We start from the raw sequence: 27,594 nt of genomic DNA, 5'->3' as shown, positions 1-27,594 counted from the left end.
AGGCCATGTGGGAAGAGGTCGGGGTGACCTACCACTTCTCCACCGCTTACCATCCCGCAACCAACGGTTTGGTGGAGCGCTTCAATAAGACCTTAAAGAGCATGATGGGGACTCTGTCTGATCCCCTCAAGAGGAAGTGGGATCTCCTCTTGCCATGCCTGCTGTTTACTTACAGGGAGATACCACAAAAAGGGGTAGGGTTCAGTCCCTTTGAACTACTTTTTGGGCATCCTGTCCGAGGTCCCTTGACATTGGTCAAGGAGGGCTTGGAAGGCAACTCTAAGTCCCCTACCCATGATGTGGTGGACTATGTCTTGGGCCTCCGTAGGCTGATGGCCCAGCTCATGAGTAAAGCAAAGAACAATCTTCAAGCCAGCCAACAGCTCATGAAGGAGTGGTATGACCAGAAGGCTATGCTGACTGGGTACCAGGAGGACCAGGAAGTTTGGGTCCTGAATCCGATTTGTCACCGGGCTCTGGAGGACAAGTGGTGTGGCCCCTAAAAGTTGTTAGGAAGATTTCTGATGTCAATTATCTAGTTGACACAGGTGCTGCACGGGAGCCCAAAAGGGTATTCCATGTCAATAGGCTGAAGCCGTGTCTTCGCAGGGAGTACACGGTTTCTTTACTTGCAATGGCTGAAGAGGTGGAAGAAGAGAGTGAGCCCCTCCCTGACTTATTGCAAGGTGATGAGAAGGATGGTTCAGTTGAGGGAGTTAAGCTTGCCTCTGAACTGACACCTGAACAGCAGGTGGAGTGTAAACAGCTGCTGGGGAGATTCTCCCATCTCTTTTCACTTACTCCTGGATTGACACCTGTCTGTGTGCATGACATAGACACAGGGGACACCCTGCCTGTTAAGAGCAAGACATATAGGATGTCAGACCGGGTTCAAGAGTGCATAAAGACTGAGGTGGCCAAGATGCTTCACCTGGGGGTTGTTGAACACTCCCGTAGTCCCTAGGCCAGTCCAGTGGTGTTGGGGCCTAAGCAGGCGTCAGCTGAACTGCGTTTTTGGGTGGACTATCGCGGTTTAAATACTGTGACAAAAACTGATGCCCATCCTATTCCCCGAGCTGATGAGCTGGTGGATAGGTTGGGTGCCGCAAAGTACCTTAGTACTTTTGATCTAACCAGCGGTTACTGGCAGATTGCATTAACACCTGGTGCCAAGGAGAAAACAGCATTTTCAACCCCAGGGGGCCTCTACCAATTTAAAGTTATGCCTTTTGGATTGAAGAATGCTCCCGCCACTTTCCAGCGCCTAGTCAATCATGTATTGGCAGGCCTGGAAGAGTTCTGTGTGGCGTACCTGGATGACATTGCTGTCTACAGCTCTTCCTGGGAGGACCACATGGGACACCTGGAGCAGGTGTTGGTGAGGATGCAGGGGGCCAAGCTGACCATCAAGGCAACCAAGTGTCAAGTTGGGCAGTTCTCTGTTGTTTATCTTGGGCATCAGGTGGGTAATGGGAAGGTTCGCCCCCTGGAGGCTAAAGTCCAGGCGGTGCTGGACTGGGAGACTCCCACTACTCAGACCCAGGTAAGGGCCTTTCTTGGCCTTACTGGTTACTATCGGAACTTTGTAGCAAACTATGGGGCCATTGTTGCTCCATTTACCAGACCCTCCAGCTTATCGCGATTTTGCGATTCACGAAAAAATCGCGAAATCGCGGGACTAGCGCGATTGCCGCGATATTTACATTCGTGGCCGCGATATTGTAAAAGTTTCTACTGGGAGACAGCAAAACACATAAATCTTCATTTACTGGCTGTGCGCGCACACACGTCATTCCGTGCTGCCGTCCAATATCTGCTTCCTCCTGGCCAAGCTGTGAAAGGCGATCAAGCAGAACAATGCGTGTACAGCTCTCACAGTCTCTTTTTTTTTTCTCAGAAAGAGCCTGTTGAAAATCGGAGCCTTGATCAGCAGCAATTGAGCAAAAAAAGAACCACACGTTAGGTTCCCGGATATTTTCTTCAGGCGTCCACAGCCTCTTGTGATGTTTTGGAAGTTGCAGCAGTTTGAATTCTAAGCTGCCCTACAAAACCATCTGCCTACACAGGGTTTTGAATCATTTGGTTGTTTTACCTGCCTTGTTGTAATGGCACGTGCTGTTTTGCCAACATATCTTCCACAAAGATATTTCGAGGCATGAGCTGCTGCGCAACTGTTGTGTTAAGAGAGGTATTTTATTTTGAAAGCTTCAATGCTGTCTATTAAATTAGAATTAATGTGCACACACATACAGACAAAAATAGATCTATTTCAAAAAGAAAGAAACATTTCGGCTGCCATGTTCCCAAGCTTATCCAGGCACCGTTTGGATATAATAGAAATGCAGTGGAGACTGGGCGGATGCATGAATGAATGATGTATGGATGCAGGATGGGTGGGTGGATGGATGGGTGGGTGAATGAATGAATGATATATGGATGCTGGGTGGGTGGATGAATGGATGGATGGGTGGATGCATGAATCAATCAATCAATCAATCAATGACACTTATAGAGCGCGCTACATACCCGTAGGGTCTCAAGGCGCTTAGGGGAGGGGGGGGGGTGCCGCTACTGCTCGAACAGCCAGGTCTTCAGCTTCTTCCTGAAGGAGAGGTGGTCTTGGGTCAGGCGCAGGTTGGTCGGGAGGGAGTTCCAGGTCTTGGCGGCCAGGTAGGAGAAGGACCTTCCTCCTGTAGTTGCTCTTCGGATGCGGGGGACGGCGGCGAGGGCGTGGTTGGCTGAACGGAGGTGGCGTTTGGGAGCGTAGAAGTTGATCCGGCTGTTGAGGTAGCTCGGGCCTTGGTCGTGTAGGGCTTTGTGTGCGTGGGTGAGGAGGCGGAAGGTGATTCTTTTGTTGACGGGGAGCCAGTGAAGGTCTCTCAGATGTCCGGAGATGTGGCTGTGTCGTGGGATGTCGAGGATGAGTCTGGCTGAGGCGTTCTGGATCCGCTGGAGTCTCTTCTAGAGCTTGGCGGTGGTACCGGCGTAGAGGGCGTTGCCGTAGTCCAGTCGGCTAGTGACGAGGGCCTGGGTGACGGTCTTCCTGGTCTCGGTGGGGATCCACCAGAAGATCTTCCGTAGCATGCGTAGGATGTTGAAGCACGCCGAGGAGACGTTGTTGACTTGCCTGGTCATGGAGAGGGAGGAGTCCAGGATGAAGCCCAGGTTGCGTGCATGGTCTGTCGGTTTGGGTGCGGTGCCCAGGGCGGGAGGCCACCAGGAGTCGTCCCAGGCGGAGGGTGAAGAGCCCAGGATGAGGACCACCGTCTTGTCCGAGTTCAGTTTCAGGCGGCTGGTCGTCATCCACTCGGCTACCTCTTTCATCCCTTCGTGTAGGTTGGCTCTGGCGGTGGCGGGGTCGTTGGTCAGGGAGAGGATCAGCTGGGTGTCGTCGGCGTAGGAGATTATGCTGAGGTTGTGTTGGCGTGCGATGGCCGCGAGGGGGCTCATGTAGACGTTGAAGAGGGTGGGGCTCAGAGAGGATCCTTGAGGGACGCCGCAGATGACTTCGGAGGCCTCTGACTTGTACGGTGGTAGGCGGACTCTCTGTGTTCTTCCGTCGAGGAAGGAGATGATCCATTCCAGCGCCTTGTCCTGGATTCCGACATTGCTGAGGCGCTGTACTAGGGTGCGGTGGCAGACAGTGTCGAATGCCGCGGAGAGGTCTAGGAGGATGAGGGCCGCTGTTTCTCCGTTGTCCATCAGGGCTCGGATGTCATCGGTGGCGGCGATGAGGGCGGTCTCGGTGCTGTGATTGGCTCGGAAGCCGGACTGTGAGGGGTCAAGGGATCCATTCGTCTCGAGGAAGGCGGCCATCTGCTTGTTGACGGTCTTCTCGATGACTTTGGCTGGAAACGGGAGGAGCGAGATGGGGCGGTAGTTCTTGAGTTCGGTGGGGTCCGCTGTTGGTTTCTTGAGTAGAGCGCTGAGTTCGGCGTGCTTCCATCACTCAGGGAAGGTGGCGGTGTCGAAGGATGTGTTGATGATGTCTCGCAGGTGGGGTGCGATGACAGCGTCGGCCTTGTTGAAGACGTGGTGAGGGCAGGGGTCGGTCGGTGATCCGGAGTGGATGGAGTTTATCGTGCGGATGGTGTCTTCGGTGCTGATCGGGGTCCAGGCGTTGAGGGTGGTGGTGGGGGGTGGTTGTTCGGTCATGGTGTGCGTTGGTTGTTTGTTGAAGCTGTTGTGTATGTCCGCGATCTTGTTGTGGAAGTAAGAAGCGAGGGAGTCGCAGAGGTCTTGCGATGGGTTGATGTCGTTGTTTCCTGCACTGGGGTTGGATAGCTCTTTCACGATGTTGAAGAGTTCCTTGCTGTTGTGCGCGTTGTTGTCCAGCCGGTCCTTGAATGCAGTTTTCTTGGCGGCGCGGATCAGCTGATGGTGCTTCCGAGTGGCCAGTTTGAGGGTGGTCCTGTTGTTCGGTGTAGGTTCCCTTTTCCAGACTTTCTCGAGGGCTCGGCAGTTCTTCTTGGAGCTCTTGAGTTCGTCGGAGAACCACGGGGCCTTCTTGCTGCCGGGTCTGCTGGGCGGGGTCCTCAGCGGGGCGAGCTCGTCCGCGCAGATGCTGATCCACTTCGTGAGGTTGTCGGCGGCCTGGCTGGGGTTCGCTGAGCTGGCAGGAGGGTGCTGGCTCAGGGAGGTGGCGTGCTGGTCTGCTGTGATCTTGTTCCAGCTTCTGCGGGCGGCCTGTTGCTGGTGGTGTTGGGTCGTCGTTCTCTTGAAGGTGAAGTGGACGCAGCTGTGGTCCGTCCAGTGGAGATCTGTGGTGTGGCGGAAGGCGGCGTCTTTGCTGGATGAGAAGACGGCGTCGAGTGTGTGTCCGGCGAGGTGGGTGGGGGTGGACACCAGCTGCTTGAGTCCAAGATTGGCGAGGTTGTCGAGCAGGGTGCTGGTGTTGCGGTCGTTGTTGTTCTCCAGATGGAAGTTGAGGTCCCCCAGGAGGATGTAGTCAGCGGAGGGGAGGGCATGCGGGCTGATGAAGTCGGCGATGTCCTCGCTGAATTGTGTGCGTGGTCCCGGAGGTCGGTAGATGAGGGTGCCTCTAAGGGTGGTGTTCGGGTTGGTGTGGATCTGGAAATGCAGGTGTTCGGCGCTGGTCATGGTGTTGTCGGTGCTGGTCGTGAGACGGATGGTGTTCCTGTGGATGATGGCGATGCCTCCTCCCATCTGGTTGGCGTTGCGGTCCCTCCGGACGATCTTGTAGCCCTCTGGGATGGCGATGGCGATGTCGGGGGCTGAAGAGGCGTTCATCCAGGTCTCCGTGAGGAAGGCAACGTCAGGGGCTGTGGCGTCTAGGAGGCTCCAGAGTTCGATGGCGTGTCTGTGGACGGAGCGGGTGTTGAGCAGGATGCACTTGAGGTGGGTGCTGCTGGTGTTCGACTTGGCGGGTGCTGGTGCGAGGCAGGTCCGGATGCAGGTGAACTTGCAGGCATGGCAGCTGAAAGGTCCGTGGGTGCGTCGTGGGGTGGCTTGGTGGCATTCTGGGAGTCGGCCGGTGTTGAGGGCGATGAGGGTGGCGGCGGAGTACGTCAGGCGGGTCGGTCGGGGTCTTCGTGGGCCAGGGGTCCTGGCGCTGGTCGCGATCCGGTCGCGGACGGGCGCAGACGGGCTTACCTTTGGCGCGCCTTCGGCGCACAATCGGCGCGCCCGCTGCGCGTGAACGCTGCGCGTTCGCACGGTCGCCATATAAGGCGAAGTGCGCGGGTGGGCGGAGCAGCTGGGAGGCGGGAGCGGGGAGGGAACAGAAGGAAAAAAGGGGCGGGGTCTGCGGTGGTGGCGGGAAGCGGGGAGCGGGGAGGGAAGACGGGGGCGGCGAGGAGGGCGGGAAACAGAAGGAGGAACGCTAACACGGGCAAAAACTATGACGAAACAAGCACAAATGGAGAACAAAACAAAGCTAAGACGGGCAAAAACTATGACAAAACAAGCACAAATGGAGAACAAAACAAAGCTAAGACGGGCAAAAACTATGACGAAACAAGCACAAATGGAGAACAAAACAGGCAAAACAAACGACAGCAGGGTCAGCCGGCAGCGAGGCAGGCAGCGAGGCAGAGAGCAAGGAAGGGGGGCACACGCAGCAGCTGGTGGCCGTGCGGCGCGGGGGTGTCCCACAAGTGAATGAATGATGTATGGATGCAGGATGGGTGGATGGATGGGTCGATGCATGAATGATGTATGGATGGATGCATGCATGATGGGTGGATGCATGATGGGTGGATGGATGCATGAATGATGGGTAGATGCATGATGGGTGGATGGATGCATGAATGAATGATGTATGGATGCAGGATGGGTGGATGGATGGGTGGATGCATGAATGAATGATGTATGGATGCAGGATGGGTGGGTGGATGGGTGGATGCATGAATGATGTATGGATGGATGCATGCATGATGGGTGGATGCATGATGGGTGGATGGATGCATGAATGAATGATGTATGGATGCAGGATGGGTGGATGGATGGGTGGATGCATGAATGAATGATGTATGGATGCAGGATGGGTGGGTGGATGGATGGGGGATGCATGAATGATGTATGGATGGATGCATGCATGATGGGTGGATGCATGATGGATGGATGGGTGGATGCATGAATGAATGATGTATGGATGCAGGATGGGTGGGTGGATGGATGGGTGGATGCATGAATGATGTATGGATGGATGCAAGGTGGTTCGGGCTCGCTCGCTGCGGTGCAATATGCAAATTAGTTTACGCCACACCACTTTCAAATGTCACCAGCCGCCCCTGCGTGTTGGTTCTAAAAAGTAACACTGGAAAATGTTTTTCTACCAAATAGAGCAGTTTTCCGCAGTAAAGAACGCAATGCTGTCTGAAACAATAATGCCTAGAAAGTAAGGAGGGGCAACATCGAGACCACGTGCCACCTGTCGCCTATTCTAACTTCGATCAGCTGGAGACTGCTGTCCCGCAGACTTGCACCTCCCTCAGGGACTGCACTTCTGGGCATCGTGGGAGATGGGTGGGGACTGAGGGGGGAGGGATGGATCCACACGTGACGGCCAGACACACACGTAGCCTCTCGTTTCGTGAATGGCGAGCTATCTTTAGCCTCCGACCCGAGTGATGTCATTTAATGCTCATGGAAACGCTAGCGGCAGCCAGACATGAAACCTACCGTAGCTGTGAGCCTTCACCCACCGCACCACATTGTAAATAAACCAAATAAACATAGCTTCATGTTGTTAAATAACAAAAACTAAGATATCTGTGTTTGTTCTAGGACAAATGGCCACATAAAATGCCGCAAAATTGCCGCTAAATTTCCATATTTGTGCCGCTAAATTTCCATTTTTGTGCCGCTAAATTTGCTAATCCATGCCGCTATATCCTGGGGGGTCTGATTGACAGCCCTGGCCTCTAAGAAGCAGCCCAGGAAGGTGATCTGGACTGAAGAGTGTCAGAAGGCATTTGATGAATTGAAGACTTCACTATACAATGCACCTGTGTTGAAGGCCCCTGATTACAGTCAGACCTTCATTGTGCAGACAGATGCTTCAGACAAGGGAGTTGGGGCAGTTCTTGCCCAGCTCAATGAAAAGGGAAGGGAGCATCCGGTGGCCTTTATCAGCCGCCGACTACTCCCCAGGGAGCAGAACTGGTCTGCAGTTGAAAAAGAATGCTTTGCCATAGTGTGGGCCCTTCGAAGATTCAGGCCTTACTTGTTTGGTGCAAAGTTTGTGGTTCAAACAGATCACAAGCCCCTAAAGTGGCTTATGGCAATGAAAGGTGAGAATCCAAAGTTGCTCAGGTGGTCCATATCTCTGCAGGGACTAGGGGGCCTATTACCAACGTTAAGCGATATTTATCGCTAACGATGCTTAGCAACGAATTTTTTAACGCTAAGCATCGCCAGAAATTATCGCAGATAAACCTTGCTATTATCAGGGTTTATCGCAAATGCGATAAAAAATGGCCGCAATGCATGAATATCGCTGAAAAGTCAGCGATATTCATGCATTACCGAGCTAATGCTCTTAGCCATGTTATCCACCTCCCATTGGATAACATGGCTAAGAACTGCTCAGAGCAGGTGTTAGCTTTTGGAGATATTCGCGCTTAGCGCGAATATCTCCAAAAGTTGGTAATAGGAGATAGCGATGTTAGCGACTGCTTCCATTCGCTAACATCTTGGCACGCCCACTTTGCATGTCATTAGTGATAAATATCACTGACATGCAAAGTGGGGCCCAAGATGGTCGCTATCTCCTACTAGCTGTCGCTAACTGGTGTTAGCGACAGCTAGGTAAAAGGGAGATAATTTTATCTCCGCTTTCTTGGCTTTTAAAGCCAAAAAAGCGGAGATAAACCCCCTTGATAATATGCCCCTAGATTTTACAGTGGAACATAAAGCAGGCTTACAGCACGGTAATGCAGATGGACTTTCCCGCCGGTTTATCCAATCAGATGATCGGTCTTCTCCCACTGGGAAGTAAGTACTGGCCATTCTGATCTGGGGAGGGCATATGTTGGGACGGGAAGTCTCCTGCATGTCTCTGGAGAGAGTGCTTCCCCTGCCTTATGCTAATCTCCAGGCAAGTCACTCAAAAGCTACTGTATAGTTTCTAGATCCCTACCTCAGTGAGCATGACAATCATACATGCCCACTGAGGGTCTCCCTGTTTACATGGATTGAGACCCTAGAGCTTGGCTCTGAGGTCAAGGGGGCATGCCTAGTGCACCCCTATTTTTCAGAGAGTGGCTACTGCCCTCTCTATTATGGATGTGGTAGACTGACAGTGGGGGCAGCAATACATCTATAGTCAGGAGGGTTGAGTCCCTAGGCACCCTCCTGACCAAGTCCCTGCAGTTTGCCATGCCTGTGGGCCTGTTGCCTTTGTCTGACTGATGTGTGTTTGAGAGCCCGTGGGTGTACAGGGGAAGAATGGGGATTTGAGCCAGTGTGAGGAATGCGAGCTGTCCTGCTGGACATCCCAGCTCCCCCGTCCCCCTCCCTATTTCCTTGGAAAGGCCTGGTGGGCTGGGGGAGACCCTCAGCTCTTATCTGGGTTTAGCTGCACTAACTGTGTGGATAGGACCCTCCCTCACTTGTCAGGGCCTCCTGGGCTGGAGTTAATTAAAATTCCTCTCTAGAGGGTGGTGCAGCCTGATACCAGAACACGACCTGCTACATGCTTTACCCATGCATTGAACACGCGGTGAATGGTCTGTGATTGGAGGTGTAAAAAGTAGCAGACCCTCTGATTGGATGAGCCTATCAATCAGAGGTGATAAAAGTCTGGCCTGAGTGGTCAGCTGTTGTTCAAAGACTGGGCTATGACAGAGAAGATAGCCAGGCACGGACCCCGCGGGTGTGAAGACAGAAGATAAGACTCTGTTCACTGCGGTCATTAAGGACCAGCTGTTGTAAGGCTTGGAGGAGCGTTCGCTTTGGACCAAGGAAATTACAGACAGCTGCCCAGTGTGGGAAGGAAGCTTGCGGCACATCACCAAAGGTGTGGGAAGGAAGCTTACAGCACATCACAGAGGCTGGTGGACAGAAGCTTGCAGCACAGGACGAGAGCCAGAGAGAGGAGGATGCTTGATTCTAGTCTTTGAAGGTGAGATCAAATCCCCTCTAGGCTCCTCCCTTGCGCTGTGGGAGCCTGTACAAGCAGTAACTGGGAAGAGAGGCCAGTGAAGCAGACCCCACCTTTCTTTTTGTGATCTCTGAGGGTATCAGGGTGAACTGGCACTCTGCCCAGCCACTACCCTTCTTCAGCAAGCCAGTGGCTACTGGACTAGTGGGACTCCGGTAAACTGTGCCAAGACATCCGGCACCTCTTCTCAGATCCCTGACACCACTAGAGCGGTGTCCTTACTCAAAATGGGAGGGCACTTCTGTTGCTTTGGGTGGGGGGTTATGGGGCTGATCACGAACATTTGACTTCACATCATATGCTGAAACTATATCCTTTCAATACAAAGTTTGGTATCAAGGCTCTAGTGAATGAGAACAGCCTTGTGTAACATGATCTGTAATATGCAATGCTTACTGTGTGTTTTCATGTTAACTGTGTTTTTATAGTGCTTGGCGTCTAGGCGCTATAATACTGTTTGGGGTCAGAACTCTGCCCCAGAGGGTTGTAGAGACTTCGGGTTTTCACTGTTTATCCTAGTTTTATGTGTAGAATAATTATCTTATGTGTATTAAAGTACTTTTCTTTTATAAAAAGTAAAGCACTGACTGGACATTGAGTTTATCAGCTGGTGGTACGGTTTACACTGTATTCTGAATGTCCAACCCCACCTCACCTCCTTGAGTAAGCCTTGGACTGCTCTGTCTCGCTACCCTGAGAGAGTCAAGTGCTGGAGCGGAGTACTTGGTTATCCAGTTTTGGGTCCTTTAGTACTGAGGCCCCAGGACATTAGTGAGGGAACACTCCAGTTGATGCGATTGGAGCGCAGTTACCCCTGAGTGCCCTGGTGCCCAGGAAGCCGGGTCTAACATTGGTGGCAAGCGGTGACGGATCACTAGACTTCAGACTCAGTGGACACTGAGGCCAGTTGATAATTCCAGTAGATATCCATAAGCTATATGTAAAATGGCAGATAACATTGGAGAGGAATTGGAATTGCAGAACTTGACTGTGGAGCAATTAAAGCAAATGTGTGCTGAAAGGGGGTGGAAGGTCCCAAGGTCTAAGGACAGGGAACACCTGATTAGCCATATGAGAAAATGCTTTGAGCAAGAAGTCACTGTTGTGCAAGAGTTGGAGAGCACTGATACCACAAGCCTGCCAAGTCAGTCAGTGCAGGCTTCTCCTGTACCAGCCCCAAGGCATTCCCCAAGGCTTTCCCCCATGCTTTCCCCTAGGTATTCCCCTAGACCTGCCCCTAGACTTTCACCTCCACCTATCTCCAGGGCTACCTTTTCCCCTGTCCCAGGATTCGCCTCCTTAGGAGGGGCTGAGCTAGCAGAGACCCTTAAACTTCAGCTGAAACTCCAGGAAGCTAAGAATTTAGCAGAGGAGAAAGCAAGGGAGTTTGAAAGGGAGAAGCTAAGGATGGCCCGCCAGGCAGAAGAGGAGCAGCGAAGGGTCAGACAGGAAGAGTGGGCTTGGAAGGAGAAGGAGAGGGAAAGGGAGATGCGGGAGAAAGAAAGGGAGAGACAGGAGAAAGAGAAGGAAAGGGAATTGGAGAAAGAGTGGATAGCCCTAGAGAAAGAGAAGCTCAAGTTAGCAGCTGATAGAGGGCTCAGTTCTGTGGATGGTGCATCCACTTCAAAGTCCCAGGGAAAGGAAAATACCACCAAGGTACCAAAAGAATTGATACACATGTATGTCCCTGGCACTGATATTCTCAGTTGGATGTGTGCCTTTCATTTAGCATGTAAGGCTCAAGGTATTAATAGTCAGTCCAAAGCAGCGACTTTACTGAGTCGCCTCCCTCGGGAAGGGACTGAAGTGATTGAAAGGATGCCTGAGAAAGACAGTCTGACATATGAGTGCATGAAGGATGCTTTGATTAGGCGGTTTGGGTTGAATCCAGCCCAGTACTTGCAGAGGTTCCGTGAGAGCAAGAAGGCAGAGGGGGTTCCTTTTGAGAATTGGGTCCATGACATAGTGAGAGACTGGAATGAGTGGGTGAGAGGGATGGAAGCAAATGATTACCAGTCCCTAAATCAGGTGATGATTGCAGAGCGTCTCCGGGAGGAGTGCTCTGTCCCACTCAGACAGTATTTGTCTGACCTTCTTGAGAGGGATCCTGAGAAACTTGCAGTGATGGCAGATAAGTGGCTTGCCAACAGAGTGAACAGGGGGCAGGGGCAACCCCTTTCCAAGCCCAAGGGGGAGAAGAACTCCCAGCAGGCTGACCCTAAACCAGAGGGGAAGGGCCAGAACGGTTCCCAAGGCTCTCAGTCAGGACAAGAGTCTAAGGGGAACGGGGCCTCTAGTCAGTACCAGAAAGGGAAAGGAGGAAAGGGTCCTTTCACTCCGAAGGGGATTAAATGCTATAAGTGCCACCGAGAGGGACACTAAAAGCCAGACTGCCCAGTGAAGGACGTGGTGCCAGTGGCACCCGTGATAGCAAGTGTGCTTTCAGTGGGGGCAGACATGAAGGGAGGCCCAAGTGAGTTTAACTTAGTCACCAGGGACATCTGGGAACTTGACCCAGAAGCCCTTAAGCATATTCACCCTAACTCGACGGGGTATATGAGTGTGGCAAGTATCAATGGAAGGAAGGTTCCTGCCATGAGGGATACTGGTGCCCACAGGACTATGGTTGAACGCAAATATCTCAAACCCCAAGAGATCGTTCCTGGTTTCAAGGGGTATGGACTTGTAGCTAGTGGTGATGACATGGAGTACCCTCTTGCTAGAGTGGAGGTAGAGGTGAATGGCAGGAAGGCCATGGTCAATGTTGGGGTGCGAGAGAAGCAGGGTGCTGGGTGCTTTCTGGGGAATGATCTTGTTGAACCCGGGTTAGTACCAGGCCCTGAGGCCTATATGGCCTGGATTTCATCAGCTGTGCTCACTAGGGCACAGAAGGTAAAACTTCTTCCTAGTGAAGTGGGGACAACTCTAGCGGAAGAGACACTAGAGGGGAACAGGCCAGAACAAGGACCAAGGGCAGATTCTGAGAAGGCACCTGTCCTGGTGTCGGCACCTCCTGCTCCAGTGGGAGAGGAGGGTGAGCATCCAGAGGCGGATAAGGTGTTGGAGTCTGGGTCCCTGCCAGAGCTGCTGGAGCTGCTTGCGGCAAGAGGACCGTCCAGTGAGGAGTTTTGTAAGGCGCAGGCAGAGTGTCCTACACTGGTGGGCCTGCGGAAAGCTGCTCAGGAACAGGTCTCTACTGGAGTAGTCGGAAAGCACAAGGTGGCTTGGGAAGATGGACTCCTTTACAGTGAGCCTGCTGACCCAGAGCCAGGAGCCAGCAAAAGGTTGGTGGTTCCTCAGGTGCACAGGAATTTCCTGCTGTAGCTAGCCCATGAAGTACCCCTAGCTGGGCACTTGGGCATCAAAAAGACAAAGGACAGGTTATCACCTCTGTTTTACTGGCCAGGAGTTGGTCAGGATGTGGAGATATTTTGCCGAACCTGTCTGGTCTGTCAGGCCAGTGGCAAGTCTAGTGGTCAGACAAAGGCACCCTTGGTGCCCCTACCTGTTGTTGGGGTGCCCTTTGAAAGGGTCGGGATTGATATAGTTGGTCCGTTTGACCCTCCATCATCCTCGCGCAACAAATACATTCTTGTTGTGGTGGATCATGCCACCAGGTACCCTGAGGCTGTGGCTTTGAGGAGCACTACTGCTAAGGTGGTAGCTAGGCCTCTTCTAGGGATCTTTTCCAGGGTTGGATTTCCACAGTCGGTGGTGACTGATAGGGGAACCAACTTCATTTCATCTTATATGAAGGCCATGTGGGAAGAGGTCGGGGTGACCTACCACTTCTCCACCGCTTACCATCCCGCAACCAACGGTTTGGTGGAGCGCTTCAATAAGACCTTAAAGAGCATGATGGAGACTCTGTCTGATCCCCTCAAGAGGAAGTGGGATCTCCTCTTGCCATGCCTGCTGTTTGCTTGCAGGGAGTTACCACAAAAAGGGGTAGGGTTCAGTCCCTTTGAACTACTTTCTGGGCATCCTTTCCGAGGTCCCTTGACATTGGTCAAGGAGGGCTTGGAAGGCAACCCTAAGTCCCCTACCCATGATGTGGTGGACTATGTCTTGGGCCTCCGTAGGCTGATGGCCCAGCTCATGAGTAAAGCAAAGAACAATCTTCAAGCCAGCCAACAGCTCATGAAGGAGTGGTATGACCAGAAGGCTATGCTGACTGGGTACCAGGAGGACCAGGAAGTTTGGGTCCTGAAGCCGATTTGTCCCCGGGCTCTGGAGGACAAGAGGTGTGGCCCCTAAAAGTTGTTAGGAAGATTTCTGATGTCAATTATCTAGTTGACACAGGTGCTGCACGGGAGCCCAAAAGGGTATTCCATGTCAATCGGCTGAAGCCGTGTCTTCGCAGGGAGTACACGGTTTCTTTACTTGCAATGGCTGAAGAGGTGGAAGAAGAGAGTGAGCCCCTCCCTGACTTATTGCAAGGTGGTGAGAAGGATGGTTCAGTTGAGGGAGTTAAGCTTGCCTCTGAACTGACACCTGAACAGCAGGTGGAGTGTAAACAGCTGCTGGGGAGATTCTCCCATCTCTTTTCACTTACTCCTGGATTGACACCTGTCTGTGTGCATGACATAGACACAGGGGACACCCTGCCTGTTAAGAGCAAGACATATAGGATGTCAGACCGGGTTCAAGAGTGCATCAAGACTGAGGTGGCCAAGATGCTTCACCTGGGGGTTGTTGAACACCCCCGTAGTCCCTGGGCCAGTCCAGTGGTGTTGGTGCCTAAGCAGGGGTCAGCTGAACTGCGCTTTTGTGTGGACTATCGCGGTTTAAATACTGTGACAAGAACTGATGCCCATCCTATTCCCAGAGCTGATGAGCTGGTGGATAGGTTGGGTGCCGCAAAGTACCTTAGTACTTTTGATCTAACCAGCGGTTACTGGCAGATTGCATTAACACCTGGTGCCAAGGAGAAAACAGCATTTTCAACCCCAGGGGGCCTCTACCAATTTAAAGTTATGCCTTTTGGATTGAAGAATGCTCCCGCCACTTTCCAGCGCCTAGTCAATCATGTATTGGCAGGCCTGGAAGAGTTCTGTGTGGCGTACCTGGATGACATTGCTGTCTACAGCTCTTCCTGGGAGGACCACATGGGACACCTGGAGCAGGTGTTGGTGAGGATGCAGGGGGCCAAGCTGACCATCAAGGCAACCAAGTGTCAAGTTGGGCAGTCCTCTGTTGTTTATCTTGGGCATCAGGTGGGTAATGGGAAGGTTCGCCCCCTGGAGGCTAAAGTCCAGGCGGTGCTGGACTGGGAGACTCCCACTACTCAGACCCAGGTAAGGGCCTTTCTTGGCCTTACTGGTTACTATCGGAACTTTGTAGCAAACTATGGGGCCATTGTTGCTCCATTGACCAGACCCTCCAGCTTATCGCGATTTTGCGATTCACGAAAAAATCGCGAAATCGCGGGACTAGCGCGATTGCCGCGATATTTACATTTGTGGCCGTGATATTGTAAAAGTTTCTACTGGGAGACAGCAAAACACATAAATCTTCATTTACTGGCTGTGCGCGCACACACGTCATTCCGTGTTGCCGTCCAATATCTGCTTCCTCCTGGCCAAGCTGTGAAAGGCGATCAAGCAGAACAATGCGTGTACAGCTCTCACAGTCTCTTTTTTTTTTCTCAGAAAGAGCCTGTTGAAAATCGGAGCCTTGATCAGCAGCAATTGAGCAAAAAAAGAACCACACGTTAGGTTCCCGGATATTTTCTTCAGGCGTCCACAGCCTCTTGTGATGTTTTGGAAGTTGCAGCAGTTTGAATTCTAAGCTGCCCTACAAAACCATCTGCCTACACAGGGTTTTGAATCATTTGGTTGTTTTACCTGCCTTGTTGTAATGGCACGTGCTGTTTTGCCAACATATCTTCCACAAAGATATTTCGAGGCATGAGCTGCTGCGCAACTGTTGTGTTAAGAGAGGTATTTTATTTTGAAAGCTTCAATGCTGTCTATTAAATTAGAATTAATGTGCACACACATACAGACAAAAATAGATCTATTTCAAAAAGAAAGAAACATTTCGGCTGCCATGTTCCCAAGCTTATCCAGGCACCGTTTGGATATAATAGAAATGCAGTGGAGACTGGGCGGATGCATGAATGAATGATGTATGGATGCAGGATGGGTGGGTGGATGGATGGGTGGGTGAATGAATGAATGATGTATGGATGCTGGGTGGGTGGATGGATGGATGGATGGGTGGATGCATGAATCAATCAATCAATCAATCAATGACACTTATAGAGCGCGCTACATACCCGTAGGGTCTCAAGGCGCTTAGGGGAGGGGGGGGGTGCCGCTACTGCTCGAACAGCCAGGTCTTCAGCTTCTTCCTGAAGGAGAGGTGGTCTTGGGTCAGGCGCAGGTCGGTCGGGAGGGAGTTCCAGGTCTTGGCGGCCAGGTAGGAGAAGGACCTTCCTCCTGTAGTTGCTCTTCGGATGCGGGGGACGGCGGCGAGGGCGTGGTTGGCTGAACGGAGGTGGCGTTTGGGAGCGTAGAAGTTGATCCGGCTGTTGAGGTAGCTCGGGCCTTGGTCGTGTAGGGCTTTGTGTGCGTGGGTGAGGAGGCGGAAGGTGATTCTTTTGTTGACGGGGAGCCAGTGAAGGTCTCTCAGATGTCCGGAGATGTGGCTGTGTCGTGGGATGTCGAGGATGAGTCTGGCTGAGGCGTTCTGGATCCGCTGGAGTCTCTTCTGGAGCTTGGCGGTGGTACCGGCGTAGAGGGCGTTGCCGTAGTCCAGTCGGCTAGTGACGAGGGCCTGGGTGACGGTCTTCCTGGTCTCGGTGGGGATCCACCAGAAGATCTTCCGTAGCATGCGTAGGATGTTGAAGCACGCCGAGGAGACGTTGTTGACTTGCCTGGTCATGGAGAGGGAGGAGTCCAGGATGAAGCCCAGGTTGCGTGCATGGTCTGTCGGTTTGGGTGCGGTGCCCAGGGCGGGAGGCCACCAGGAGTCGTCCCAGGCGGAGGGTGAAGAGCCCAGGATGAGGACCTCCGTCTTGTCCGAGTTCAGTTTCAGGCGGCTGGTCGTCATCCACTCGGCTACCTCTTTCATCCCTTCGTGTAGGTTGGCTCTGGCGGTGGCGGGGTCGTTGGTCAGGGAGAGGATCAGCTGGGTGTCGTCGGCGTAGGAGATTATGCTGAGGTTGTGTTGGCGTGCGATGGCCGTGAGGGGGCTCATGTAGACGTTGAAGAGGGTGGGGCTCAGAGAGGATCCTTGAGGGACGCCGCAGATGACTTCGGAGGCCTCTGACTTGTACGGTGGTAGGCGGACTCTCTGTGTTCTTCCGTCGAGGAAGGAGATGATCCATTCCAGCGCCTTGTCCTGGATTCCGACGTTGCTGAGGCGCTGTACTAGGGTGCGGTGGCAGACAGTGTCGAATGCCGCGGAGAGGTCTAGGAGGATGAGGGCCGCTGTTTCTCCGTTGTCCATCAGGGCTCGGATGTCATCGGTGGCGGCGATGAGGGCGGTCTCGGTGCTGTGATTGGCTCGGAAGCCGGACTGTGAGGGGTCGAGGGATCCATTCGTCTCGAGGAAGGCGGCCATCTGCTTGTTGACGGTCTTCTCGATGACTTTGGCTGGAAACGGGAGGAGCGAGATGGGGCGGTAGTTCTTGAGTTCGGTGGGGTCCGCTGTTGGTTTCTTGAGTAGAGCGCTGAGTTCGGCGTGCTTCCATCACTCAGGGAAGGTGGCGGTGTCGAAGGATGTGTTGATGATGTCTCGCAGGTGGGGTGCGATGACAGCGTCGGCCTTGTTGAAGACGTGGTGAGGGCAGGGGTCGGTCGGTGATCCGGAGTGGATGGAGTTTATCGTGCGGATGGTGTCTTCGGTGCTGATCGGGGTCCAGGCGTTGAGGGTGGTGGTGGGGGGTGGTTGTTCGGTCATGGTGTGCGTTGGTTGTTTGTTGAAGCTGTTGTGTATGTCCGGGATCTTGTTGTGGAAGTAAGAAGCGAGGGAGTCGCAGAGGTCTTGCGATGGGTTGATGTCGTTGTTTCCTGCACTGGGGTTGGATAGCTCTTTCACGATGTTGAAGAGTTCCTTGCTGTTGTGCGCGTTGTTGTCCAGCCGGTCCTTGAATGCAGTTTTCTTGGTGGCGCGGATCAGCTGATGGTGCTTCCGAGTGGCCAGTTTGAGGGTGGTCCTGTTGTTCGGTGTAGGTTCCCTTTTCCAGACTTTCTCGAGGGCTCGGCAGTTCTTCTTGGAGCTCTTGAGTTCGTTGGAGAACCACGGGGCCTCTTGCTGCCGGGTCTGCTGGGCGGGGTCCTCAGCGGGGCGAGCTCGTCCGCGCAGATGCTGATCCACTTCGTGAGGTTGTCGGCGGCCTGGCTGGGGTTCGCTGAGCTGGCAGGAGGGTGCTGGCTCAGGGAGGTGGCGAGCTGGTCTGCTGTGATCTTGTTCCAGCTTCTGCGGGCGGCCTGTTGCTGGTGGTGTTGGGTCGTCGTTCTCTTGAAGGTGAAGTGGACGCAGCTGTGGTCCGTCCAGTGGAGATCTGTGGTGTGGCTGAAGGCGACGTCTTTGCTGGATGAGAAGACGGCGTCGAGTGTGTGTCCGGCGAGGTGGGTGGGGGTGGACACCAGCTGCTTGAGTCCAAGATTGGCGAGGTTGTCGAGCAGGGTGCTGGTGTTGCGGTCGTTGTTGTTCTCCAGATGGAAGTTGAGGTCCCCCAGGAGGATGTAGTCAGCGGAGGGGAGGGCATGCGGGCTGATGAAGTCGGCGATGTCCTCGCTGAATTGTGTGCGTGGTCCCGGAGGTCGGTAGATGAGGGTGCCTCTAAGGGTGGTGTTCGGGTTGGTGTGGATCTGGAAATGCAGGTGTTCGGCGCTGGTCAGGGTGTTGTCGGTGCTGGTCGTGAGACGGATGGTGTTCCTGTGGATGATGGCGATGCCTCCTCCCATCTGGTTGGCGTTGCGGTCCCTCCGGACGATCTTGTAGCCCTCTGGGATGGCGATGGCGATGTCGGGGGCTGAAGAGGCGTTCATCCAGGTCTCCGTGAGGAAGGCAACGTCAGGGGCTGTGGCGTCTAGGAGGCTCCAGAGTTCGATGGCGTGTCTGTGGACGGAGCGGGTGTTGAGCAGGATGCACTTGAGGTGGGTGCTGCTGGTGTTCGACTTGGCGGGTGCTGGTGCGAGGCAGGTCCGGATGCAGGTGAACTTGCAGGCATGGCAGCTGAAAGGTCCGTGGGTGCGTCGTGGGGTGGCTTGGTGGCATTCTGGGAGTCGGCCGGTGTTGAGGGCGATGAGGGTGGCGGCGGAGTACGTCAGGCGGGTCGGTCGGGGTCTTCGTGGGCCAGGGGTCCTGGCGCTGGTCGCGATCCGGTCGCGGACGGGCGCAGACGGGCTTACCTTTGGCGCGCCTTCGGCGCACAATCGGCGCGCCCGCTGCGCGTGAACGCTGCACGTTCGCACGGTCGCCATATAAGGCGAAGTGCGCGGGTGGGCGGAGCAGCTGGGAGGCGGGAGCGGGGAGGGAACAGAAGGAAAAAAGGGGCGGGGTCTGCGGTGGTGGCGGGAAGCGGGGAGCGGGGAGGGAAGACGGGGGCGGCGAGGAGGGCGGGAAACAGAAGGAGGAACGCTAACACGGGCAAAAACTATGACGAAACAAGCACAAATGGAGAACAAAACAAAGCTAAGACGGGCAAAAACTATGACAAAACAAGCACAAATGGAGAACAAAACAAAGCTAAGGCGGGCAAAAACTATGACGAAACAAGCACAAATGGAGAACAAAACAGGCAAAACAAACGACAGCAGGGTCAGCCGGCAGCGAGGCAGGCAGCGAGGCAGAGAGCAAGGAAGGGGGGCACACGCAGCAGCTGGTGGCCGTGCGGCGCGGGGGTGTCCCACAAGTGAATGAATGATGTATGGATGCAGGATGGGTGGATGGATGGGTCGATGCATGAATGATGTATGGATGGATGCATGCATGATGGGTGGATGCATGATGGGTGGATGGATGCATGAATGAATGATGTATGGATGCAGGATGGGTGGATGCATGAATGAATGATGTATGGATGCAGGATGGGTGGGTGGATGGATGGGGGATGCATGAATGATGTATGGATGGATGCATGCATGATGGGTGGATGCATGATGGATGGATGGGTGGATGCATGAATGAATGATGTATGGATGCAGGATGGGTGGGTGGATGGATGGGTGGATGCATGAATGATGTATGGATGGATGCAAGGTGGTTCGGGCTCGCTCGCTGCGGTGCAATATGCAAATTAGTTTACGCCACACCACTTTCAAATGTCACCAGCCGCCCCTGCGTGTTGGTTCTAAAAAGTAACACTGGAAAATGTTTTTTCTACCAAATAGAGCAGTTTTCCGCAGTAAAGAACGCAATGCTGTCTGAAACAATAATGCCTAGAAAGTAAGGAGGGGCAACATCGAGACCACGTGCCACCTGTCGCCTATTCTAACTTCGATCAGCTGGAGACTGCTGTCCCGCAGACTTGCACCTCCCTCAGGGACTGCACTTCTGGGCATCGTGGGAGACGGGTGGGGACTGAGGGGGGAGGGATTGATCCACACGTGACGGCCAGACACACACGTAGCCTCTCGTTTCGTGAATGGCGAGCTATCTTTAGCCTCCGACCCGAGTGATGTCATTTAATGCTCATGGAAACGCTAGCGGCAGCCAGACATGAAACCTACCGTAGCTGTGAGCCTTTACCCACCGCACCACATTGTAAATAAACCAAATAAACATAGCTTCATGTTGTTAAATAACTAAAAAAACTAAGATATCTGTGTTTGTTCTAGGACAAATGGCCACATAAAATGCCGCAAAATTGCCGCTAAATTTCCATATTTGTGCCGCTAAATTTCCATTTTTGTGCCGCTAAATTTGCTAATCCATGCCGCTATATCCTGGGGGGTCTGATTGACAGCCCTGGCCTCTAAGAAGCAGCCCAGGAAGGTGATCTGGACTGAAGAGTGTCAGAAGGCATTTGATGAATTGAAGACTTCACTATACAATGCACCTGTGTTGAAGGCCCCTGATTACAGTCAGACCTTCATTGTGCAGACAGATGCTTCAGACAAGGGAGTTGGGGCAGTTCTTGCCCAGCTCAATGAAAAGGGAAGGGAGCATCCGGTGGCCTTTATCAGCCGCCGACTACTCCCCAGGGAGCAGAACTGGTCTGCAGTTGAAAAAGAATGCTTTGCCATAGTGTGGGCCCTTCGAAGATTCAGGCCTTACTTGTTTGGTGCAAAGTTTGTGGTTCAAACAGATCACAAGCCCCTAAAGTGGCTTATGGCAATGAAAGGTGAGAATCCAAAGTTGCTCAGGTGGTCCATATCTCTGCAGGGACTAGGGGGCCTATTACCAACGTTAAGCGATATTTATCGCTAACGATGCTTAGCAACGAATTTTTTAACGCTAAGCATCGCCAGAAATTATCGCAGATAAACCTTGCTATTATCAGGGTTTATCGCAAATGCGATAAAAAACGGCCGCAATGCATGAATATCGCTGAAAAGTCAGCGATATTCATGCATTACCGAGCTAATGCTCTTAGCCATGTTATCCACCTCCCATTGGATAACATGGCTAAGAACTGCTCAGGGCAGGTGTTAGCTTTTGGAGATATTCGCGCTTAGCGCGAATATCTCCAAAAGTTGGTAATAGGAGATAGCGATGTTAGCGACTGCTTCCATTCGCTAACATCTTGGCACGCCCACTTTGCATGTCATTAGTGATAAATATCACTGACATGCAAAGTGGGGCCCAAGATGGTCGCTATCTCCTACTAGCTGTCGCTAACTGGTGTTAGCGACAGCTAGGTAATAGGGAGATAATTTTATCTCCGCTTTCTTGGCTTTTAAAGCCAAAAAAGCGGAGATAAACTCCCTTGATAATATGCCCCTAGATTTTACAGTGGAACATAAAGCAGGCTTACAGCACGGTAATGCAGATGGACTTTCCCGCCGGTTTATCCAATCAGATGATCGGTCTTCTCCCACTGGGAAGTAAGTACTGGCCATTCTGATCTGGGGAGGGCATATGTTGGGACGGGAAGTCTCCTGCATGTCTCTGGAGAGAGTGCTTCCCCTGCCTTATGCTAATCTCCAGGCAAGTCACTCAAAAGCTACTGTATAGTTTCTAGATCCCTACCTCAGTGAGCATGACAATCATACATGCCCACTGAGGGTCTCCCTGTTTACATGGATTGAGACCCTAGAGCTTGGCTCTGAGGTCAAGGGGGCATGCCTAGTGCACCCCTATTTTTCAGAGAGTGGCTACTGCCCTCTCTATTATGGCTGTGGTAGACTGACAGTGGGGGCAGCAATACATCTATAGTCAGGAGGGGTGAGTCCCTAGGCACCCTCCTGACCAAGTCCCTGCAGTTTGCCATGCCTGTGGGCCTGTTGCCTTTGTCTGACTGATGTGTGTTTGAGAGCCCGTGGGTGTACAGGGGAAGAATGGGGATTTGAGCCAGTGTGAGGAATGCGAGCTGTCCTGCTGGACATCCCAGCTCCCCCGTCCCCCTCCCTATTTCCTTGGAAAGGCCTGGTGGGCTGGGGGAGACCCTCAGCTCTTATCTGGGTTTAGCTGCACTAACTGTGTGGATAGGACCCTCCCTCACTTGTCAGGGCCTCCTGGGCTGGAGTTAATTAAAATTCCTCTCTAGAGGGTGGTGCAGCCTGATACCAGAACACGACCTGCTACATGCTTTACCCATGCATTGAACACGCGGTGAATGGTCTGTGATTGGAGGTGTAAAAAGTAGCAGACCCTCTGATTGGATGAGCCTATCAATCAGAGGTGATAAAAGTCTGGCCTGAGTGGTCAGCTGTTGTTCAAAGACTGGGCTATGACAGAGAAGATAGCCAGGCACGGACCCCGCGGGTGTGAAGACAGAAGATAAGACTCTGTTCACTGCGGTCATTAAGGACCAGCTGTTGTAAGGCTTGGAGGAGCGTTCGCTTTGGACCAAGGAAATTACAGACAGCTGCCCAGTGTGGGAAGGAAGCTTGCGGCACATCACCAAAGGTGTGGGAAGGAAGCTTACAGCACATCACAGAGGCTGGTGGACAGAAGCTTGCAGCACAGGACGAGAGCCAGAGAGAGGAGGATGCTTGATTCTAGTCTTTGAAGGTGAGATCAAATCCCCTCTAGGCTCCTCCCTTGCGCTGTGGGAGCCTGTACAAGCAGTAACTGGGAAGAGAGGCCAGTGAAGCAGACCCCACCTTTCTTTTTGTGATCTCTGAGGGTATCAGGGTGAACTGGCACTCTGCCCAGCCACTACCCTTCTTCAGCAAGCCAGTGGCTACTGGACTAGTGGGACTCCAGTAAACTGTGCCAAGACATCCGGCACCTCTTCTCAGATCCCTGACACCACTAGAGCGGTGTCCTTACTCAAAATGGGAGGGCACTTCTGTTGCTTTGGGTGGGGGGTTATGGGGCTGATCACGAACATTTGACTTCACATCATATGCTGAAACTATATCCTTTCAATACAAAGTTTGGTATCAAGGCTCTAGTGAATGAGAACAGCCTTGTGTAACATGATCTGTAATATGCAATGCTTACTGTGTGTTTTCATGTTAACTGTGTTTTTATAGTGCTTGGCGTCTAGGCGCTATAATACTGTTTGGGGTCAGAACTCTGCCCCAGAGGGTTGTAGAGACTTCGGGTTTTCACTGTTTATCCTAGTTTTATGTGTAGAATAATTATCTTATGTGTATTAAAGTACTTTTCTTTTATAAAAAGTAAAGCACTGACTGGACATTGAGTTTATCAGCTGGTGGTACGGTTTACACTGTATTCTGAATGTCCAACCCCACCTCACCTCCTTGAGTAAGCCTTGGACTGCTCTGTCTCGCTACCCTGAGAGAGTCAAGTGCTGGAGCGGAGTACTTGGTTATCCAGTTTTGGGTCCCTTTAGTACTGAGGCCCCAGGACATCAGTGAGGGAACACTCCAGTTGATGCGATTGGAGCGCAGTTACCCCTGAGTGCCCTGGTGCCCAGGAAGCCGGGTCTAACATTGGTGGCAAGCGGTGACGGATCACTAGACTTCAGACTCAGTGGACACTGAGGCCAGTTGATAATTCCAGTAGATATCCATAAGCTATATGTAAAATGGCAGATAACATTGGAGAGGAATTGGAATTGCAGAACTTGACTGTGGAGCAATTAAAGCAAATGTGTGCTGAAAGGGGGTGGAAGGTCCCAAGGTCTAAGGACAGGGAACACCTGATTAGCCATATGAGAAAATGCTTTGAGCAAGAAGTCACTGTTGTGCAAGAGTTGGAGAGCACTGATACCACAAGCCTGCCAAGTCAGTCAGTGCAGGCTTCTCCTGTACCAGCCCCAAGGCATTCCCCAAGGCTTTCCCCCATGCTTTCCCCTAGGTATTCCCCTAGACCTGCCCCTAGACTTTCACCTCCACCTATCTCCAGGGCTACCTTTTCCCCTGTCCCAGGATTCGCCTCCTTAGGAGGGGCTGAGCTAGCAGAGACCCTTAAACTTCAGCTGAAACTCCAGGAAGCTAAGAATTTAGCAGAGGAGAAAGCAAGGGAGTTTGAAAGGGAGAAGCTAAGGATGGCCCGCCAGGCAGAAGAGGAGCAGCGAAGGGTCAGACAGGAAGAGTGGGCTTGGAAGGAGAAGGAGAGGGAAAGGGAGATGCGGGAGAAAGAAAGGGAGAGACAGGAGAAAGAGAAGGAAAGGGAATTGGAGAAAGAGTGGATAGCCCTAGAGAAAGAGAAGCTCAAGTTAGCAGCTGATAGAGGGCTCAGTTCTGTGGATGGTGCATCCACTTCAAAGTCCCAGGGAAAGGAAAATACCACCAAGGTACCAAAAGAATTGATACACATGTATGTCCCTGGCACTGATATTCTCAGTTGGATGTGTGCCTTTCATTTAGCATGTAAGGCTCAAGGTATTAATAGTCAGTCCAAAGCAGCGACTTTACTGAGTCGCCTCCCTCGGGAAGGGACTGAAGTGATTGAAAGGATGCCTGAGAAAGACAGTCTGACATATGAGTGCATGAAGGATGCTTTGATTAGGCGGTTTGGGTTGAATCCAGCCCAGTACTTGCAGAGGTTCCGTGAGAGCAAGAAGGCAGAGGGGGTTCCTTTTGAGAATTGGGTCCATGACATAGTGAGAGACTGGAATGAGTGGGTGAGAGGGATGGAAGCAAATGATTACCAGTCCCTAAATCAGGTGATGATTGCAGAGCGTCTCCGGGAGGAGTGCTCTGTCCCACTCAGACAGTATTTGTCTGACCTTCTTGAGAGGGATCCTGAGAAACTTGCAGTGATGGCAGATAAGTGGCTTGCCAACAGAGTGAACAGGGGGCAGGGGCAACCCCTTTCCAAGCCCAAGGGGGAGAAGAACTCCCAGCAGGCTGACCCTAAACCAGAGGGGAAGGGCCAGAACGGTTCCCAAGGCTCTCAGTCAGGACAAGAGTCTAAGGGGAACGGGGCCTCTAGTCAGTACCAGAAAGGGAAAGGAGGAAAGGGTCCTTTCACTCCGAAGGGGATTAAATGCTATAAGTGCCACCGAGAGGGACACTAAAAGCCAGACTGCCCAGTGAAGGACGTGGTGCCAGTGGCACCCGTGATAGCAAGTGTGCTTTCAGTGGGGGCAGACATGAAGGGAGGCCCAAGTGAGTTTAACTTAGTCACCAGGGACATCTGGGAACTTGACCCAGAAGCCCTTAAGCATATTCACCCTAACTCGACGGGGTATATGAGTGTGGCAAGTATCAATGGAAGGAAGGTTCCTGCCATGAGGGATACTGGTGCCCACAGGACTATGGTTGAACGCAAATATCTCAAACCCCAAGAGATCGTTCCTGGTTTCAAGGGGTATGGACTTGTAGCTAGTGGTGATGACATGGAGTACCCTCTTGCTAGAGTGGAGGTAGAGGTGAATGGCAGGAAGGCCATGGTCAATGTTGGGGTGCGAGAGAAGCAGGGTGCTGGGTGCTTTCTGGGGAATGATCTTGTTGAACCCGGGTTAGTACCAGGCCCTGAGGCCTATATGGCCTGGATTTCATCAGCTGTGCTCACTAGGGCACAGAAGGTAAAACTTCTTCCTAGTGAAGTGGGGACAACTCTAGCGGAAGAGACACTAGAGGGGAACAGGCCAGAACAAGGACCAAGGGCAGATTCTGAGAAGGCACCTGTCCTGGTGTCGGCACCTCCTGCTCCAGTGGGAGAGGAGGGTGAGCATCCAGAGGCGGATAAGGTGTTGGAGTCTGGGTCCCTGCCAGAGCTGCTGGAGCTGCTTGCGGCAGGAGGACCGTCCAGTGAGGAGTTTTGTAAGGCGCAGGCGGAGTGTCCTACACTGGTGGGCCTGCGGAAAGCTGCTCAGGAACAGGTCTCTACTGGAGTAGTCGGAAAGCACAAGGTGGCTTGGGAAGATGGACTCCTTTACAGTGAGCCTGCTGACCCAGAGCCAGGAGCCAGCAAAAGGTTGGTGGTTCCTCAGGTGCACAGGAATTTCCTGCTGTAGCTAGCCCATGAAGTACCCCTAGCTGGGCACTTGGGCATCAAAAAGACAAAGGACAGGTTATCACCTCTGTTTTACTGGCCAGGAGTTGGTCAGGATGTGGAGATATTTTGCCGAACCTGTCTGGTCTGTCAGGCCAGTGGCAAGTCTAGTGGTCAGACAAAGGCACCCTTGGTGCCCCTACCTGTTGTTGGGGTGCCCTTTGAAAGGGTCGGGATTGATATAGTTGGTCCGTTTGACCCTCCATCATCCTCGCGCAACAAATACATTCTTGTTGTGGTGGATCATGCCACCAGGTACCCTGAGGCTGTGGCTTTGAGGAGCACTACTGCTAAGGTGGTAGCTAGGCCTCTTCTAGGGATCTTTTCCAGGGTTGGATTTCCACAGTCGGTGGTGACTGATAGGGGAACCAACTTCATTTCATCTTATATGAAGGCCATGTGGGAAGAGGTCGGGGTGACTTACCACTTCTCCACCGCTTACCATCCCGCAACCAACGGTTTGGTGGAGCGCTTCAATAAGACCTTAAAGAGCATGATGGAGACTCTGTCTGATCCCCTCAAGAGGAAGTGGGATCTCCTCTTGCCATGCCTGCTGTTTGCTTGCAGGGAGATACCACAAAAAGGGGTAGGGTTCAGTCCCTTTGAACTACTTTCTGGGCATCCTTTCCGAGGTCCCTTGACATTGGTCAAGGAGGGCTTGGAAGGCAACCCTAAGTCCACTACCCATGATGTGGTGTACTATTTCTTGGGCCTCCGTAGGCTGATGGCCCAGCTCATGAGTAAAGCAAAGAACAATCTTCAAGCCAGCCAACAGCTCATGAAGGAGTGGTATGACCAGAAGGCTATGCTGACTGGGTACCAGGAGGACCAGGAAGTTTGGGTCCTGAAGCCGATTTGTCCCCGGGCTCTGGAGGACAAGTGGTGTGGCCCCTAAAAGTTGTTAGGAAGATTTCTGATGTCAATTATCTAGTTGACACAGGTGCTGCACGGGAGCCCAAAAGGGTATTCCATGTCAATCGGCTGAAGCCGTGTCTTCGCAGGGAGTACACTGTTTCTTTACTTGCAATGGCTGAAGAGGTGGAAGAAGAGAGTGAGCCCCTCCCTGACTTATTGCAAGGTGATGAGAAGGATGGTTCAGTTGAGGGAGTTAAGCTTGCCTCTGAACTGACACCTGAACAGCAGGTGGAGTGTAAACAGCTGCTGGGGAGATTCTCCCATCTCTTTTCACTTACTCCTGGATTGACACCTGTCTGTGTGCATGACATAGACACAGGGGACACCCTGCCTGTTAAGAGTAAGACATATAGGATGTCAGACCGGGTTCAAGAGTGCATCAAGACTGAGGTGGCCAAGATGCTTCACCTGGGGGTTGTTGAACACTCCCGTAGTCCCTGGGCCAGTCCAGTGGTGTTGGTGCCTAAGCAGGGGTCAGCTGAACTGCGCTTTTGTGTGGACTATCGTGGTTTAAATACTGT

Source organism: Lissotriton helveticus, chromosome 8 (genome assembly GCF_964261635.1).
Source record: "Lissotriton helveticus chromosome 8, aLisHel1.1, whole genome shotgun sequence".
NCBI classification, from domain to species: domain Eukaryota; kingdom Metazoa; phylum Chordata; class Amphibia; order Caudata; family Salamandridae; genus Lissotriton; species Lissotriton helveticus.
Note: the sequence above shows the minus strand (reverse complement) of the source record.